We start from the raw sequence: 17,089 nt of genomic DNA, 5'->3' as shown, positions 1-17,089 counted from the left end.
GTTCCGCTATGCAGCCCTTCACGGGCCTTGGGGATCCCTGGCCATCACCTACGTCTAGACATTCAGAGGCTCAAATCGAAACAATTACAGTAATTTTCTAAATGATCTCCTTACCTATAGTTTCTACCCTTCCCATTCATTTATATCATTAATACTGAAAGATGAAGCATATAACATTTTGCTCATCTCTCCACAACCCCATCAGAAGCCTTCGATCACTCCTACGTTAACAGAATAATCTCCCTGTTGTTTCAGCCTGTTTAAAGTACGGCCCCTTAACAACTCCAACTATATTTTGTAAGACTGTCACTGTTCAACATTTAGATGCAAATGATAAATGAAAACATAATTCAAATACAATGCGAAAAAATAGGGCAAGTATATCCACAGTCATGAAAAGAGCTCTCTCAAATAGATTAAGAGTAAAATGAAACTCCAGCAGGGGGACACAGGACTGTGTACTACACTCATAAGGCAGAGCAGGGGACACGAGACTGTGTACTACACTCACACGGCAGAGCGGGGGACACGGGACCGTGCACCGCCCTCACACGGCAGAGCGGGGGACACGGGACCGTGTACTGCACTCACACGACAGAGCGGGGGACACGAGACCATGCACTGCCCGCACACGGCAGAGCGGGGGACACGGGACCGTGCACCGCACTCACACGGCAGAGCGGGGGACACGGGACCGTGTACTGCACTCAGGCCACCACCTTCTGTCCCTCCGAAAGCCGGCCCCCCAAGTCTCCAAGCATCTAGCTCTTTCGTGTCTTCCTTCTCCGCTTCAGCCCAAAGGTCACCCACTCCAAGAGGCGTCCCCAGCCACTAAGGAGGGTGGCCAACTGTAAACGGGCTCTGCCGCGACGCCCCTTCTGGGACGCCCCGCACTCACAACGCCGGTCTGTTCCGTGGCAGGAGTGGAGACACCCGTCTAGTGACAACACAACCCCAACGCCTGGCGGAGAGTAAGCACTCACAAGATACTCTCTGAAGGAGTAAATGTCATCACCGTGGAAAGAAACACTCTCGTGAGACACTTGGACCGCCTTATCTCCCACCACACATACACACGTGCGTGCTCTAGATTACAGCCCTAAATACAAAGGCCTAAACTATAAACTCTTAGAAGAAAAACATTCATGATTTAGAAGTAAGCAAAGACAGTCAGAGGGAATATCAAAAACAAAAGAAACATAAAAGAAAATAAAAAGCTGTACTTCAACAAAAATAAAAAACTGATGTGCTTTGAAAGATGCAAAAGAGAAAATAAAGAGTAAGTCACAGACTGAGATCATGTCTTTACAGTATGTGCATCTGACAAAAACACTGTTATGAACATTGTACAAAAATAACCTGCAACTCAATAGTAAGACAAAAACCCAATTTTTTTTAATGGGCAAAAGACTTAAATCAATCACCAAGCATGTGGTCTTATAATTAATACTACTCATGAGGGAAATACATCCTAAAGCCATAGGTATCCTCAAATGTATGGTTAACTGAGGTTTTTTTATGTTTTTTGGGTTTAAAAAAATTTTTTTAATGTTTATTTATTATTGAGACAGAAACCAAGCATGAGCAGGGGAGAGGGGCAGAGAGAGAGGGAGACACAGAATCCGAAGCAGGCTCCAGGCCCTGAGCTGTCAGCACAAAGCCCGATGCAGGGCTCAAACCCACGAACTGTGAGATCATGACCTGAGCCGAAGCCGGACGCTTAACCAACTGAGCCCCCCAGGTGCCCCTGTGGTTAACCGAGTTTTGACAAGAAGGACAACATAAGTCAAAGGGAAAGAGTCCCCTTTCCAGCAAACAGTGCTGGGACAAAGTAACCACACAAAAAAGGATGAGATCGGACCCCCACCTCATACCACCCACAGAAACCAGCTCAAAATGGATCAAAGACCCAAACGTCAAAGTTAAAACTGTAAAATTCTCAGAAGATAATATATGAGTAAATCTTCTTGAGCTTGGATTTGGCAGGTTTCTTAAATGACATCAAAAGCACAAGAAACAAACAAAAATATAAAGTAGAACTCATAAAAATTAGAACCTGTTGCTTCAAAGGAAACCATAAAGGACGTATAAAAACAACCCACAGAATGGGAGAAAATACTTACAAATCATAACAATATGAATAAATGTGATATACCCACACAATGGAATACCATTTGTTAATAAGAAGTTCTGATACATGCGACAACATGGATAAATCTTGAAAATTACGTCAAGAGAAGGAAGCCGGGCACAAAGACCACATATTGTAGGACTCCATTTACACGACACGCTCGGAAGACGCAGCTCCACAGACACGGAGAGTGGATTAGTAGTTGCTGTGACTTGGGGGAAACAGACGGTGACGTAAAGAATACAAGGCTGTGTTCTCAGGTGACGAGAATGTTTTAAATTAATGAGGTCTGCTGCAAAACTCTGTGAATATATTAAAAATTGCTCAATTACACCAGGCTGGCTCAGTTGGTAGAGCCCATGACTCTAGATCTTGAAGTTGTGAGTTTGAGCCCCATGCTGGGTCTATGCAGAGTTTACTTAAAAACAAAAAACAGAAAAACTTAAATTGTACACTTTTGATGGGTGAATTCTATCCCCCCCCAAAAAAACGCTACTGAAATAAATAAACAAACAAACAAACACATGAGATACCATCACATATCCACTAGAATGGCTAAATTTAAAGACTGGTAAATTCCAAATGTTGGTAAAAATGTGGAGCCAATGGAATATTCATGCACTGCTAGTAGGAATGTAAAACGATACAAGCACCTTGGGAAACAGTTCGGGTAATGGCCCAAGAGTGATAAAAATATGTAAGGACCAGGTCACAAACATGATTATTCATAGCAACTTTACTTGTAATAACCAAAGACAGAAAACTACCCATACAATACATATAGTATTGAATAGAATACTACTCAGCTATAAAAAAGTCAAAACATCTATGGACACAGCGACAAGGATAAACTTCAGGCACATCACGCCGAACAAACGAAGCCAGGTGCAAAAGAACATACACTGGATGATTTCCTTTACAGGAGACGCTAGAAGCGGTGAAGCTGCTGTAAGTGCCAGGGGTGGGCGAGGTTGGCCGCGGTGCACCAGGGTAGAGGGCACAGGGGGCTTGGGGCGGGGAGATGGCAGGAGAAGGACACAGGGAAACTTTCAGGGGTGATGAAAATGTTCCCAATATGCTGACTGGGGTCGTGATGCTAACACGGGTGCGTACATTTGTTAAACTCCGTGAGCTGAACACTTCAAGTGGGTACACTTTATTTTATATAAATTACATTTTTATAAGACTGATTTTTTAAATAGCAAATTAACACCCACAGAAAGGCTGTAGAAAGCCCACAGTGAATGGGGCAGAGTAACAGATGTCATGAAGAATGAGGAACAGGCATCAAGGATGAAGGGAACAAGAAGAACGATTTCTTAGGAATGCCTTTTTTAAAATGTCCTTTCACGGCCCTTTGTACCCTGAGCAGGGCTTCCTGGCCTCTTCTTACTCCGGTAAAGGGTCACCTATTTCCCACCGTTGTAAGCAACAAAACCGCCCAAGGCGGTGGCCGGAAGCCCCCTGCCGGGACAGCTGTAGAAGCAGCCACATAACCGCAGCATCACGTTATACCCACGTTATACCCAACGGTGCACAAGTCTGTCCGGTCACGTTCTCCCAGGGCACACCTGAGGGAACGGAGGCTCACTGGAGATCTTTTGCCCAAGTTTACAAATCTAGTAAGTATCCTCTACTAGTTAGTAGTTTGTGTGGAAAGGCTTCATTCATCTGGGTGAAGCGTGTGCCTGACCCAGGGGCCGTCGCGGTGGAAGCCATGTTCTGTCCCTACTGGGAGTCAGCGTCCCACAACTTACGTATCACGCAAGGGGAAAGAGGCAGAGACACATGTCCTGAACTGCCTGGGTGTGTATGTGCCCTTTCACAAGGAAGAAACAGGTGGTCCGCATACTGGCGATGTCATTCTGTGCATGCAAGCGACTTGCGTGTTCACATGCTGAGTAAAATACTGAAGTCACTTCATAAAACCCGTGCTTATCAGGCACTCAATCAAAATGACCTGAGCAAACAGCAGCCCCGGGCGGAGAGCGGCTCTGCAGAGGTGCCGTGGCGCTCCCCCCACCTAGCGGCCAAGCGGGGAAGTGTCCCAGAGACGCCCTAAGAGCAGAGCCAACCTGTTTGCCCTTTGTTTTCTACCTGCTGCTACTTAAGAGCCAACAGGGGACACAGGGGCCGGTGCCATCCTTCGGTCGGGCAGCCCTGTCTGGGCCCCGAGAGCTCAGCAATGGCGGCACTTCCCCTGCAAGCCGGCCCGGGACCCCGTCCCATCCCTCCCTCAGGACCACCCTCTGCTGCCTACACTGCCCCCACCCCAATCACCACCCCAATCACCACCCCGTCTCGGCGGAAGGGCGTTAATCTACCACCTGGGACGTGGCGCTGCGGGGAGATAAAACCACGTGGCAGCTGCGTGAGGGCGCCAGCCGCAAGCACCAATCCGGCCCGAGTCCAAGTCAGGAGCCAGCCGCTCCCAGGACGCAGCGGAGCCCCAGGGGACCAGGGACCTGAGGGGACAGCGCCTGCTCCCTGTTTAGTGGGGGCAAGGGCAGGCGCCCACCGTGCTCACGGGTCAGGTTCACGTGTCACAGGAGGAAAGCCGGCCAGGACCCGCGCTGCCCGCCGCCCGGCCTGGGCCTTTCCCAGCACCACCTCTCCCTCGGCGGTTCGGACGGGGCAGGGGACGGGACCGTCGGGGAGGGGAGAAGTGGGGTGAGGCTTGCGAGGGAAGGTGCGTGGAGGACGCCGCAGCGCCTGACAAAGGAGCTCATGACCCTGCGAGTGCCGGGCCCGTAGCCGCTAATCACTGTGGCCACCAGCCCCCATCGGCCCCCACAACCCCTCTGCCCAGACCTGAGGCTCCAGGGCCCGCCAGGCCTGCTCCCTACCCACACGGTTAGGGTGCCCCCTGCTGGGCCATCTCAATGAGAGGGTGCAGGTGCCGCGTCGGGGGTTGTGAAGACGTTCCCACCAGCACCCAACAGGCAGTAACCTCCCCGCTCACCACCTCCCGTCAGCCGGGACTGGGGGCTCCTGCGCACGCCCTCCTCGCCCACGCTGACCCCCGGCTGAGCCCCAGAAGCGCCCTCGGGATCCCCGTCAGAAGGCAGGCCAGCTCCATCCTGAGTCGGACTGGGTTACGTGCTAGGGGAACACAAACCTCTGCGATGGTGGGAACAGGCCCAGACCCGATTTACAGCACTGGTGGGAACCGCCTCCTTCAGGATTTACCAAGTCCTAACACACACGCTTCGGTCTACCAGAATATTCCTGCCAGACTGACGTAAGGCCTGAAACACAGCAGCGTGGCCGGTGTTGAAGTTCAGACACACAGCCGACCCTTCAACAAAAAGGTTCGGGGTGCTGACCCCGCCCCACACACAGTCAAATCCAGGTAACTTCTGACTCTCCGACGCTTAACTACTAACAGCTGCTGACTAATAACACGGAGTCAATGACACACATTTCGTACGTTATATTTATTATATGCTCTATTCTCTCAATAAAGTACACTGGAGAAAAAGAAAACCGTAGGAAAATACAACACTGCACTGCACTTAGGAGGAAAACCCCACGCGAGCGGGGGCCTGCACAGTTCACACCCACGCTGTTCGAGTGGCAGCCGGACCGCAGCGTGGGCGAGGGACACTCCGCCCCTCCCTCTCCCAACGGCTGCAAATGCCGCAGGGACCCAGACAGGAGACCAGGACGGCGAACAAAGGGAGTGTCTGATGCTGAAATGGCCTTTCCCCCAGATACTTTAAATCACAAATCTGCTCGGCAACTTCAATGCCCGTCCATGTGACGGGTCAAGAGCAGACAGGAAAAGCACCCTTGAGAAGTAGATGCAATTCGGATTCATTCATTACAGAAAATCTGTCCCACTCTGTGCCTTACCTAAGAAGCCCCCCAGATCCGCGGGGCCTTCACAACCTCTTCAAGGGCTAGGGCAGTGCAAAAGTATCTGACCTTCTGTGGGGGAAGAATCCCTTTCAACAGTCAAAGAGAAGACAACTTGGAGGACCTCCCTGAGCTGGAGTGACCAAGAGGTAGTGTGTGCACGGTTTCCCCTGGCACAGAACAAGACCCTCGGTCACAGTGGGAGGGACACAGTCAGAGACACAGGCACAGGGGCGCCTGGGCGGCTCAGTCAGTTGAGGGTCCAACTCTTGGTCTCAGCTCAGGTCATGATCTCACAGTTCGTGAGTTTGAGCCCCGTGTCGGGTTCTGAGCTGACAGCACAGAGCCTGCCTGGGATTCTTTCTCTCTGTCTCTCTCAAGATAAATAAAAATAAATTTTAAAAAAGGAAAAAAGAAAGAAGCCACAGACACAAACTGAACTGTAAAGCAGTATTTTGGACTCTAAATTTCTTTCACTCTTAGAAAACGTAAGGATCTCATAAAGCTTTTTATGTGAGTTACACTCATGGATATCTATTATAACAAAACTGAGCAGTTTTTAAAATATGTACTTGTTAATTCATTTTAAAACAATAATAAAACTCAATACATGTCAACACAAACAATAGCTTTTATGAAAAGTATTTTCCAAAACAGAAAAAAAAAGGTAGAAAAGTGGCCTGGCCACGCATTTTTGCCAATGTCAATGAACAGCAGGATTTTCACGTTTCAGCATCCCATATCCTGTATGTGCCACACGGCCCCACAAGACTGTACCCTCCCAAGAGAATGAAAGGGGAAAAGCCAAATAATATCCTGGTAATACTGTAAAAAGTTTCAACCCCGCTGACGCCCTTACAGGGTCTGGGGACCCCATGATGTGAGAACGGCTACTCTAAAGCTACAAGAAACCCAATAATCCGATATTGTTCACGGAGCGATTCATGATCATTGTTACATCTATCTTCTCAGTAAACCTATGCTGACTGAGATAGGAAGAATGCCTTTTACTTTGGTAACAGCGGATAATTTAGGTGTTGCTTTGTTTTTAAAGTTGACCGAGAGAGAGAGAGCGAGAGAGAGAGCGAGCAAGGGACAGAGAGGGGGAGAGAGAGAGAGAGAGAGAGAGCGAGCGAGCGAGCGAGCAAGGGACAGAGAGGGAGAGAGAGAGAGAGAGGGAGAGCGAGCAAGGGACAGAGAGGGAGAGAGAATCCAGGCAGGATCCACCCCATCAGCACAGTCCGACCTCGACACCAGGGCTCGAACTCCCCAATGGGGACATCATGACCTGAGCGGGGATATAGTCGGACATTTAAGGGACTTGGCCACCCAGATGCCCTGCTTTGCTTTGTTTTTAATCAACACAGGAACACTGAAAAGTTTGCTACAAACAGAAAAACATAATAGGTTTTGAAAAATACCTGTCTTACTAACATGCAGCTTTTCATCACAGCAATAGGGTTAAGAAACTTTAGAAGTCTCGGGGTAATTTTGAACTCCGAGAGCGGTTTCCACCGCTCCAGCAATCCCTCCGCATGTGCCCTCAGTGAGTCGGGAAGAAATCCGCCCTTCCTGCCTTCCCTCCCACCTGACAACTCTGTCCTTAGGCCACACGGGTGGGGCAAGGTTTGTGTGGGTGGACGGAAGGGACTTATGCATTGGAGGGCTTCCCAGAGCCTGAGAAGGGGCCATTCGTGTAGGGCCCAGTATGGGGTGCTGGAGCCCAAGCGGGGAGAGGGAGGTACCCACAGGGGGAGGGGCAAGGCACAGTGAGGGGTGTCAGAATGGAATAGGTGTAGAGGGCTCCCACGTGTGGGGGCAATGTGGGGCAAAAGGGCCATCTACACAGAGAAGAGGCCCAGTGCAAAGGGGGATCCACGCCTGAGCAGACGAGGGGGTCTGTGCAGGGAAAGGCAGAGCCCTGGAGAAGAGACGAGTCATCTACCTAGTTGACCAACTGCCCTGTAAGGACAGCAGGAAGGCTCTTTCTCCCGGTCTGGAAAGCCAGCCACAGGGGCTAAGTGTCCGACTTCGGTGCAGCTCATGATCTTGCAGTCCAGGGGCTCGAGCCCTGCATCGGGTTCTGTGCTGGCAGCTCAGAGCCTGAAGCCCCCTCCCCCCCCCCCCCCCCCCCCCCCCCCCCCCCCCCCTCTCTCTCTCTCTCTCTCTCTCTCTCTCTCTCTGCCCCTGCTCCACTCATGCTCTGTCTCTCTCTTTCTCAAGAATAAAGAAAAAAAAAAAAAAGAAAGAAAGAAACAAACAAAAGCGAGGCACAAACACCAGGGAGAAGATGAGAACTGGAACGGACCCCCTGGTGTGGGACTGACGTGGCAGGCATCAGTGGGGACTCAGCTCACTAGGTGTGGAGTTCCAAACACCTGGGTGCACACACACGTGTCACTGACTGTCCGCACAAGGGCACGGGAGCAGCAACTCCACATGGCACCAGATTGTGGGTTCACAACCCCATTTCCACTGCCAGGACCAGGGATCCCTAAAGATGGCTGGACCCAGATCTGGGAAACAGAGAGTATAGGCAGGTCTTGGATTAAACTGCTGTGCCCGAAGGAAGAGAAGTGTTTACAGAATGATGGGGAACAGGTAGAACAACACGGAAGTCAAGCTGGACGGGCTACCTGCCCAACCAAAGATGGTGGGGGGTTAGTGTCAACTTGCTAATGTGACTGGCGGCGCTGGGGTCATGGGCTTGTCTGTAGGAAACACTAAATGCAGGGGTATCTGGGCATGACCTACCCTCAAGTAGGCTAAACAAATGTCTGTGAACTGTATATCCAACTCATCTGTCAGATCGACCTTCCTCAGCAGAACTGAGAGGCGACAGCCAAGTTGACCTGTATGGCTTTTGTCTTTATCTCTTCTTTCTTCAATATAAAAGCGTCTAGTATCCAAAGGAACCATCAGAATTTTATCAGAGGCTGTTACACGGTTGAGTCTGCTCTTAGGAAAAAATATGCCAGAAATAGCCCAACAAAATGGGATTCTAGTGACACCTAGTGACCCTGTGTGTTCAATGTTCACATTTTCAGTGGAAACCATGAGCAAAAGCCTGGATAGGCAGCCAAAAAAGAAGAAACGTGACATTTAAATAAAGGTCAGTTTAGTTGTTACCTCTAAGTTCTGTTGAAAAAAGGTCAAGTTCACTAAAAACCAAGGAAATTCAAGTGAAATTTCTTCTTTCACCAACAAAGTTGGAAACATTAAAAAGACTGATAACTCATAGTATGAGTAACAGTTATAGGAAACAAGTGTTTTACACTGCTAGAAAAAAGAGAATTTAGCACACTCTTTCTGCAAAGTACCATGACAGGATTCATTATAAATGTAAGTATACAAGCCCCCTGAACTCAAAAGTCCACTTGTGGCTTAAACCTAAAACATAAACATCTGTAGGAAGTAATATACACAGAAACTTTGAGTGTTTTATTATTTCTGGACTGGAAAGAAAAAAATGGAAAACTTCAAACTCACTAATAGGAGATAAATTACTTGATATTTCATACAGAAAATTGTATGTTTTAAAAAATAAAATCTATTGCTACGTACAAACACCCATGAGCACAGAATGTTTTTTTCCATTTCTCTGTCTTCAATTTATTTCATAAACTTTCTGTAGTTTTCATCAAACAGACCTTTTACCTCTTTAGTGAGGTTTATTCCTATCTTAAGGTTTTTGGTGCAATTGTAAATGGGACTGATTCCTTGATTTCTCTTTCTGTTGCTTCATTATTGGTGTATAATCGATTTCTGTATATTTATTTTATACCCTGTGACTTTGCGAATTTACGTAATAGTTATAGCAGATTTTTGGTGGAGCCTTTCAGGTTTTTCATGCACAGCATCAGGTCATCTGACAAGAGTAAAGTTTGACTTCTTCTTTGCCAATTTGTAGGTCTTTTGTTTTTGCTGTCTGATTGCTGAGGTTGGGACTTGTACTATGTTGAACAACAGTGGTGAGGGTGAACATCACTGCTGTGTTCCTGACCTTAGGGGGAAAGCTCTGTTTTTTCCCAGTGGGGATGATATTGGCTGTGGGCCTTCATATATGGCTTTTATTTTTTTTTTATGTTTATTTTAGAGAGACAGAGACAGAGTGCAAGTGGTGGAGGGGCAGAGAAAGGGAGACAGAATCTGAAGCAGGCTCCATGTGGGGCTCGAACTCATGAACCGTGAGATCATGACATGATCTGAAGTCAGATGCTTAACCAACTGAGCCACCCAGGCTCAGTTAAGATATGTTCATTCTATTCCTACTTTCCAGAGGGTTTATATCAAGAAATGGTGCTATATTTTGTCAAAAGCTTTTTCTGCATCTGTTGGATCATATGGCTCTCATCCTTTCTTCTATTAATGTGATGTATCACATTGATTGATTTGCAAATATTGACCCAGCCCTGCAGCCCAGGAATAAATCCCACTTGATCATGGTGAATAATTCTTTTAACGTACTGTTGAATTTGATTAGCTAGTACAGTATCTTGTTGACAATTTTTGCATGCAGGATCATCAGAGATATTGACCTGTAATTCTTTTCAGTGGGGTGTCTGTATGGTTTTAGAATCACAGTAATGCTGACTTCACAGGATGAATTTGGAAGCCTTCCTTCCATTTCTGTTTTCTTGGAACAATTTGAGAAGGATAGATATTAACTCTGCTTTAAGTGTCTGGTAGAATTCCCCTGGGAAGCCATCTGGCCAAGGCCTCTCTGCTTGTTGGGAGATTTTTGGTAACTAACTGAATTTCCTTGCTGGTCATGGGCCCGTTCAAGTTTTCTATTTCTTCATATTTCAGTTTTAGTAGTGTGGGTGTGTCCAGAAATCTGACCATTTCTTCCCGATTGTTCAGTTTGTTGGCATATAATTTTTCACTGTACTTTCTAATACTTGCTTATATTTCTGTGGTGTTGTGATTTGTTTCATTCATGAGTTTATCTATGTGGGTCCTCTCTTTTCTTTTTGATAAGTCTACTGGCTATGGGTTTACCAATACTGCTTATGCTTTCAAAAAACCAGATTTCGGTTTCAGTGATCGGTTCTACTGTTTTGCTTGTTTGTTTCTGTGTCATTTATTTCTGCTCTATTCTTTATTATGCTCCTTCTTCTGCTGGCTTTAGGCTTTATTTGCTGCTCCTTTTCTAGCTCTTTTAGGTGTAAGGTTAGGTTGTGTATTTGGAACCGTTCCTGCAAGGTACTTCCCTCTTAGGACTGTCTATGCTACATACCAAAGGGGTCAGAGGGTCAGTTTTTCATTTTCATTTACTTCCACATATATTTTTATTTCTTCTTTAATTTCCTGGTTAACCCATTCATTCCTTAGTACAACGTTCTTTAACCTCTATGTACTTGAGGGCTTTCCCAATTTTTTCTTACAGTTGATTGTAAGTTTCATAGCACTGTGACCTGACAGTATGCATAGTATGATCTCAATCTTTTTTTTTTTTTAATTTTTTAAATGTTTTTATTTATTTTTGATACAGAGAGACAGAGCATGAGAGGGGGAGGGGCAGAGAGAGAAGGAGACACAGAACAGGAATCAGGCTCCAGGCTCTGAGCTAGCTGGCAGCACAAAGCCTGACGCGGGGCTCGAACCCATGAACGTGAGATCTGACCTGAGCCGAAATCAGCGGCTTAACCGACTGAGCCACCCAGGCGCCCCGATCTCAATCTTTTTGTGTCTGTTAAGAGCTGACTTCTGACCCAGTATGTGGTCTGTTCTGGAGAATGTTCCAGGTGTACTTGAGAATCATGTGTGTTCTGCTGCTTTAGGAGGAAATGTTCTGAATATATCTGCTAAGTCCATCTGATTCAGTATGTCATTGAAAGTCATTGTTTTGTTGATTTTCTGCTCTGATGATATGCCCATTGCTGTAAGTGGGGTATTAAAGTCTCCTACTATTATGGTATTATTATCAGGGAGTTTATGTTTGTGATTGATTTATATATTTAGGTGTTTCTCGTCGGGGACATAAATATTCACAATTGCTAGATCTTCTTGATGGATAGTCCCCTTAAGATTATGATATAATTGTTACAGTCTTTTTTTAAATGAGAAATACTTTAAATTTTAATTTATGCAAATATTTAAATTATTTAAGTAAAAAAATTTTTTTTAATTTTTTTAATTCAAGTCAGTTAACATAAAGTTTAGTCTTGGCTCCAGGAATAGAACCCAGTGATTCACTCTTACTTAGGACACCAAGTGCTCATTCCAAAAAGTATCCTCTTTAATACCCATCACCCACCTAACCCATTCCCTCACCCTTCTCCCCTCCAGCAGCCCTCAGCTTGTTCTCCGTATTCAGGAGTCTCCCATGGTTTGCCTCCCTCTCTGTTTTTGTGTTTTTTTTTTTTTCCTCCCTCTCTGTTTTTACCTTACATTTCCTTCCCTTCCCCATGTTCATCTGTTGTGTTTCTCAGTCTTTGTTTTAAAATCTAGTTTGTCCAAGTATGACTGCTCCAATTTTCTTTTGCCCTCCCTTAGCATGATGGATGGTTCCTCATCCTTTCACCTTCAATCCAACAGTATACTTAGGTCTAAAATGAGTCTCTTGAAGACAGCATATAGATAGATCTTGTTTATTTATCCATTCTGCTACTCTACGTTTACCTTAACTTTAAAGGGACGTGATGAAGGGTGCCTGGATGGCTCAGTCACTTGAGTGTCCAACTCTTGATTTTGGCTCGGATCATGATCCCAGTGTTGTGGGATTAAGCCCCATGTCGGACTGGTCAATGAGCATGAAGCCTGCTTGGGGTTTTCTCTCTCTTCCTCTGCCCTTCCCACACTTGTGAACCCAAGAGCACGCACAAACACTCTAAAAATAAATAAATAATAATAAAGGGGCTTGATGAAGTTGTCCTTGAGTCATAATTTTGGAGTTTCCATGATCTCAAGAAACAAGCCCTCAGAGGGGCAAAAACAGGAGAGAAGAGATAAAGCAAAGAGAATCAGGGAACAGACCACCAATGAAAGCAAGACGGCAGGGCCCTTAAGAGAAGAAAATGTAAGAACTCCCTTGTCAGGATTAGCTGAGAGGCCTCTCTTTAGTATAAGGATGCCTGCCAGGTGACGTTTTTACACAAGTGTCTCCATTAACTTCAGGCTTTCAGGAAAGGCCTATTTCTGTCCACTGCCCCTCCCCAGTTACTATATAAACTAACAGGTAGCTCACATCACTTCCTCTAAGAAATTTTCTCTGATGTCTCTAGGCAAAGATAATAAAGCCTCCTCTGTTCATTAGTTGATAGCACATATACTTATCGAGCACCTACTATGAGCCAGAAATAGGTCAGATATTCAGTGGAAATACAACTATAAAAGAAGCCAACATGGAGGCTGCCCTTACAGAGTTTACACTGTAATAGAAAGACCAAAATGCATGATTAGGTAAGCAGGTAGGTAGGTAGGTAAAACAGACATCTGAATCACACGCCTGGATATTTACCCAAAAATACAAAACTAATTCAAAGGGACATGTGCATCCCTAGGTTTATAGTAGCACTGTTTACAAGAGTCAAGCTATGAAAGCAGCCCACACAGCCCTCAATAGATGAAGGAAGGAAGAAGATGTCGTACCTATACAATGGAGTATTGTTCAGCCAATAAAAAGATTAAGGGGCACGTGGGTGGCTCAGTCACTTAAGTGTCCGACTTTGGCTCAGGTCATGATCTCAAAGTTTATGGGTTTGGATCATATCTCATGGTCTGGGGTTCGAGCCCCGCATCGGGCTCTGTGCTGACAGCTAGCTCAGAGCTTGGAGTCTGCTTCGGATTCTGTGTCTCCCTCTCTGTCTGACCCTCCCCTGCTTGCGCTGTCTCTCAAAATTAAAAAAAAAAAAATTTTTTTTTTAAAGCTGAAAAAAGTAACACAATGCTCCTATCTGAATCAAATACTGTCAAACAAGTATTTGGGAAAATACATTCACCCACCTATCCATCCACACGTGTGAGGTATTTCTTGAATCATAAATATAAAAATTAAGAACAAAACAGAAGTTACTAAACAAAAGGTGATTAAACTTAGGAAAAAATAATAAGAAAAAATCATGTCAGAAATGAAGACTTAACTATAACATGCCAAAGAAAAAACAGGTTCAAATGAAAATTTAATAAAGAATACTGAATAAAAACAGAAATGGGGGAAAAGGATAAAAATGACATCCAGAAAGAAGTAAAAAGGCTCAGAGTCAAAATGGTTGAAAGTTAAAGCAGATGAAAAAGGCCCAACATACTTATAATTGAAGTCCTTGAAGAAAAACACCACAATAAAGCAGAGCAATAATTAAAACTATAAGACAGTAAGCTTTTCCTAGAAATAAAGCCCTGAATCTCTTAAAAGGGCGAGCCTAGAACTGGAATCAACAAGTGGATCAATTCAAGACCTACTTAAAAAACACTGGAGTCTAAAGAAAAAAACAAACAAACCTGGGTCCCCTTGAAGAAAGATCAAATAATTCACAAGGGGACAAGACTTAGACTAGCTTTGCATGCTTAAAAAAAATAAAACTAGGTTCCACTTGTCTTTAGTCCTAAAAACCAAATCTCCTGCCTATGCACTAACTATTAAGTCATACCTACTTTCTGCAAATCTTAAAAATGGTTGCAGCCACTCTGGAAAACAGTGTGGAGGCTCCTCAAAAAACTATCACTAGAACTCCCCTATGACCCAGCAACAGCACTGCTAGGGATCTACCCAAGGGATACAGAAGTGCGGATTCATAGGAGCACATGTACCCCAATGTTCATAGCAGCAATGTCAACAATAGCCAAAACATGGAAAAAGCTTAAATGTCCATCACCTGATGAGTGGATCAAGAAGATGTGGTATATATACACAATGGAGTACTACATGGCAATGAGAAAGAATGACATATGGCCATTTGTAGGAAAGTGGATGGACCTCGAGGGTGTCATGCTGAGCAAAATAAGTTAGGCGGAGAAGGACAGATACCATATGTTTGCACTCGAAGGTCTAACAGGAGAAACTTAACAGGGGGCCAAGGGGGAGGGGAAGGGGGAAAATAGTTGGGGAGAGGGAGAGAGGCAAACCATGAGAAACTGTTGAATACTGAGATCAAACTGAGGGTTGATGGGGGTGGGGGAGAGGGGAGAGGGTGATGGTCATGGAGGAGGGCACTTGTCAGGAAGAGCACAGGTACTATATGGAAACCAACTTGACAATAAACTATAAAAGAAAAAAAACAAAAATAAACATTTAAAAAATTTAAAAACAAACAGAAGAAATGGTTTAGAAACAAAAAAGCATGTTTTCAAAGGAGGCAAACAAGCTGCAGCTTTCCCACATTTTCTGGGTCTCTACCCTGAGGGGAGGCCATGGCAGTCTCTGTGGGCCTGGGGGCGATGGGCAGCTCTACCTGGCAGGAGAACTTGCTGTCTCTCTGACCACAGGAGCCCGGGGAAGGGGCCCCGGCAAGGAGGGCCACCAGAGAATGAGGCAAGGATCCAGGAAACAAGCCAGGGAAGAGGAACTTCAAGTTCCGAGCAGAAAAGGCCACTTCCCTGGCTGACCCCTGGATCTACACGTGTGTAAGGCAAACCGACAACAGCCTGTGGCCAAGGCTAGATGAATTGAATGAATCTAAGGGAATGGCCACCACAGGTCTTAGAATGACATTCTGCGTTTTAGAGCTAAACAAGTTAACTGCATGCTAAAACAGAATCAGCAACCTTCAGAGTGGTATAACAGAAGGCAGAGTCTATATAACATTAACAGCATCCAATATAAAACCCTAAGTTAAAAGGTCACATTAAGAGCGAGGAAAATGTGACACATTCCTGGGGGGGAGGAAGGGGACAAAAACAATAGATGCTAACCCTGAAATGCTGAAATTATCAGACAAGGTGACTAAAGGATCTACTGCCCCCATACTTTGCAAGGGAATAGAAAACACACACATTAGGGAAGACAGGACCAGCAAAGCTAGAAATCTCACTGAAAAACAGAACATGCATTAGAGAACCAGGTGGAAAGGTCAGAACTGAAAAAAACATGAAATAAATTTACTAAACAGACTTAATGACAGAAATGGAGTTGATGGAGAAAAGAGTCCATGAACATGCTTGAGGAACAATGGAAGGAAAAAAAATGACTGAGAAACCATCAAGAAAACACCAGGGCATCAGAGCCAAGGGGAAACTGCAAACACTGTTCTACGCAGCAGGGATCTGCAACCTAAGGCCACAGGCCACCCTGGCTCAGGACCCAGTTTCCAAATAAACACCCACCCCTTGTTCACTCATTCTCCATGGCTCTTTCGACTCCAAAATCCAGTAGCTGAATAAACACCGCAAGGCCCTCAAAGCCTAATATAAAGTCACCCTCATGTTGTTATACTTTGCTTTATTGGGCTTCGCAAATTTTGCATTCTTCCCATCCTGGAAGGTTTGTGGCAACCCCACACAGAGCAAGTCAGTCAACACTATGTTTCCAACACTATTTGTTCACTTCATGTCTCATTTTGTAATATGCCCAATATCTCAAACTCTTTCATTCTAATATTTTTATGGTGATCTGTGATCAGCGATCATTGGTATCACCACTGTAAGTGCTGTGGGGTGCCACAAACCACACCCACCACACAGGACAGTGAACTTGGTAACTGTGCTCCGACAGCTCCACCCACCAGCAGTGCCCATCGCACTCCCTCTCTCGGGCCCCCCTGTTCCCTGAGACGCAATATTGAAATTGGGCCAATTAATATAAACCCCACAATGACCCCTGAACAGTCAGGTGAAGGGAAGAGTCACGCATCTCTCACTTTAAATCAAAAGTTAGAAATGCTTAAGCTCAGTGAGGAAGGTATGTCAAAAGCTAGAACAGACCAAAAACTATACCAAGCAGTTAGCCAAGTTGTGAACGCAAAGGAAAGTTCTTGAAGGAAATTAAAGGGCGACTCCAGTGAACACATGTATGATAAGAAAGGGAAACAGCCTTATTGCCAACATGGAGGAAGTCTGAGTGGTCTGGATGGAAGGTCAAACCAAGCACAACATTCCCTTAACACAGCCTAATCCAGGGCAAAACTCTAACTCTCTTCGATGCTATGAAGGTTGGGAGAGGTG

General features: G+C 45.5%; 1 protein-coding gene across 4 annotated transcripts in view; it reads right to left on the bottom strand.

Moving 5' to 3' along the window:
* Positions 1-17,089, bottom strand: part of MCPH1 (microcephalin 1) — a 249,437-nt gene that overhangs the window by 222,007 nt on the left and 10,341 nt on the right. The window lies entirely within an intron of this gene.

Source organism: Suricata suricatta, chromosome 1 (genome assembly GCF_006229205.1).
Source record: "Suricata suricatta isolate VVHF042 chromosome 1, meerkat_22Aug2017_6uvM2_HiC, whole genome shotgun sequence".
NCBI lineage: Eukaryota > Metazoa > Chordata > Mammalia > Carnivora > Herpestidae > Suricata > Suricata suricatta.
This window is presented reverse-complemented; position numbering and strand designations above follow the sequence as displayed.